Raw genomic sequence first — 3,533 nt, forward strand, 5'->3', positions numbered from 1 at the left:
GAATAACCTAATCATGGTCATGTTAATATTAAACATTATTTATTTCAGACATGGACTGCAGTTCAAATTGCTTTATATACACAGCATACAACAAAACAGAGAAACACTACAGAATTTAAGCGACCTTGGGTTCTGTGAAAGGTGCTATATAAATCCACAACATTATAAAAGGAATCCATTCAGATTAGAGGAATATAGCCTACGGTAAAACATTTAAAACACAAGTAACCATACATACAGGGGAGATTTTCAAGTGTTCCCTAATTTTAAACACTAAAGGGTGCATGAAAGAAAGGAAAAAGGGAAAAACACAAGAGGAACAGTGGACACAAGTATCTCCTTTTGCCTGACGCGGCTGGATCTGCCAGTGTTTTGTCATTAAGAAGGTGTTAAGAATGCCCCAGACCCTTCTTACAAAACCTTCTTAACGAAAGATCATCTTAGCGCTAAGAAGCTTTTGGGAAACGCAGCCTTCTTAACGGAAGATAATTGGAAGATAATTTTAGGCTAAGAAGCAATCGGGAAACACGTTGGCTTCGTTGGCTTCTTACGGGAGCCTTAAGAAGGGTCAAAGAAGCTTCTTAGCGCTAAGAAGCTTTTGGGAAACGCATGCCTTCGTAAAGAAGCAATTGGGAAACGCGCTTGCTTCTTAAGGGGGCCTTAAGAAGGGTTAAATTAGCTTCTTAGCGCAAAGAAGCTTTTGGGAAACCCAGCCAATGGCAATGAGAGGATGGGATGTCAGTCAACCATCCATCAATCCATCCATCTATCTAACCATCTATCTATCTATCTGATTGATAACGTTGAACTTCATCTGACTACGTGTTGCCATGAGAATCAGAGGCTTGGTTTCCGTGGCAACTATTTCTCAAAGCGCCCCCCCCCCCCCCCCCCCCCCCCCTCCGTCTGCACTCTCTCTCTTGATGGGAGACGATGATGCAAGTGCAGCAGCAGGAGTGTTAATAGTTACAGCAGTCGGCGGGTAACAGTAGAGTTGTGAGCGAGGCACAATGCATTAACACATTAAGCGTGACAGGATTGGTCCATTATCTCTAGAGAAATGTTGAAATGGCGTCGCAGACTTTGGCTTTGTGAAGGGCAACACTGAAACTAATGCTTTTGGACTGAAGCCGCCGATAATATTCACGATCGCGAATGACACCATTTTGCTTATAATCATGCATTGGGATTGAAGGAGAGTTGAGGGACGTGCCATTAATGTATTTACACGAATATGAACACGACTACCAAATACCAACTTGAACAGTATCGCTCCCCCGTGAACTATGAGTGGAATGAAAGCGAGCGAGGACGTTTATTGCTTAGCAACAGAGAGCTGTTGGCTAAAGGCCCGAATAAAATCATTAAATTAAAAGCCCAAGCTTGCATCTGTTTGTTTGACACCATTATAAAAATGTTGTACATGTTGCATAAAAGCTGCCTCCTACCTCTGACTGCAGCACTCTGCAGCCATCATGACACAGCACTCCCTCTTATATGTTACTGCTGCTTACTTTTGACTCTTTTATTTTATACAAAATAAATACAAGGAGTCAGTGTTTCCTCCCGAGTTGTATTTATATTAACGGTGACTGGAATGACATCTGATTTTGTTTTTCTGGTTTTTTCTCCCCAATTGTACTTGGCCAATCCTCCCTGTTCTCCTGGCCGTTGCTCCACCCCCTCTGCCGATTTGTGCAGAGTTGTAGACTAGCACATGCTTTCTCCGATACATGTGCAGTCAACCAGCCGCTCCTGACAGCGAGGAGTTTCACCGACGGGACGTCGCACGTGGGAGGATCATGCAATTCCCCCCAGTTCCCCTTCCCCCCGAACAGGCGCCCTCGACCGACCACAGGAGGCACGTAGTGCAGCGACCAGGACTCACCCACCGGCTTCCCACCCGCAGACACGGCCAATTGTGTTTGTAGGAACGTCCGACCAAGCCGGAAGTACCACTACCGGGAATTGAACCCGGGTCTCCGCGGTGGTAGGCGAGTGCTTTTACCTCTACACAACCCAGACGCCCCTGACATGATATAGCCAATATATCAGTCTCTATCCCTGGAGGACTGCGGGGTTTCTTCTATCCTCTGGTGTCCTTCCTGCCCTTGTCTCTCCGTCCTTGTGCGCCTTCCTTTGCCCTTGCTGACTCGACACGAATCACAGTTCGCCACTTCCTACTTCCTGCTTTGCACTCTGCACCACGTTGAAATTATATGCTAATGTCTCTATCTGTCTCTCTCGCTCTCTCTCTGTCTGTCTGTCTGTCTGTCAGGTGGTGGGTGCTGATGCTGTAACCAGCGTGTGGAGCTGACGAGCCCTGGTTGATGCATTGAAGTGTTCCGGAGGGGATAAACGCAAGCAAAGGTAGGAATGAGTAATGAGTGGAGGGGAAAGGGGGGGGGGTAGATAACACAACAGCTGGGGGGGTGGTGGTGTGGAGAAGCAGCGCCATCTGGGCAGAGAGAGGAGGAGGGAGAGAAGAAACTGTGATGGGAGGAGAGCTGAGAGAGAGGAGGGAGAGTGCAGTCGCAGCATCCTTCCTATGCAGCTGCTGATTGGGTTAGAATAGATTCACAGGCCACTGGATACCCAGTCAGCTCGAGTGTCGGGCAGCGCGCAAGCTCGGGGTTGGACAGATGAAGCCTATGTCGGAAGTGATCAAATCTGTAGTTCCTCGAATGGCCCTTGAGGCTGGCTCCAAAAGGGAGTCGTTCCCTGTTCTCCCCCATGTTAACGTGCCCGACTTTACGACGGGATTAAACATGCCTGGTTCAAAACACGGTTTGGGTCTATAGCTAATTTCATCTTTTATGACAACTGTTGATTTTTTTATATAACTCACCCTTTTAGAGTAAAATAGATGATAGAAAGGTCGCCTATCCAGTGATCTCACAGTTTGCCGATCACCGACCAATAGCAGGTGGAGCTGCGGCTCTATGGGAAACCCCTGGTCTCATGCCGTCTCGCGCGAGCTGCGCAAGAACCCCAAGATGGGCGACAGCCCCACTCCCATACTCAAGGCTTCAAAACCAATGGGTGATGTCACGGTGATCCATATTTTGTATATGGTCCATGGTCGGGGGGGGGGGGGGGGGGGGGGGGGGGGACACAGAGAGAGAGAGAGAGAGAGAGAGAGAGAGATCACAGTAGTTGGAGGCAGAGAGAAAGAGAGCCAGAACAGAGAAAGGAGAAGTTCTCAGATGCTTTTATTGGCCAGTTCAAGGCGTTAAACGTTGCTGTTACTGCGGTCTAGCAAGTCCACGCTTAATGAAGGAACAGGGGGGATCTTTCAGTTCAAACAGTCTGGCCGAGGTCTGGAGGTCTGGAGGGCGGTGGGGGGCAGGGGGGTGATGCCTCCGCCGGCTTTGCTTTTCAGCCGCCGCGCGAGAGCCCAGTTGTGTCTCTAATTGAGGCTGAAGGAGCCCCTCCACTCGCCCTCTGTCTCTTTCTTTCACACTCTCTCTCTCCATCTCTCCCTCTCTCTCTCTCTCCCTCCCTCCCTCTCTCTCTCACCCTCTTGCCAATAA

The sequence above is a fragment of the Poromitra crassiceps genome, assembly GCF_964638095.1.
Source record: "Poromitra crassiceps genome assembly, chromosome: 11".
Taxonomy (NCBI): Eukaryota; Metazoa; Chordata; class Actinopteri; order Beryciformes; family Melamphaidae; genus Poromitra; species Poromitra crassiceps.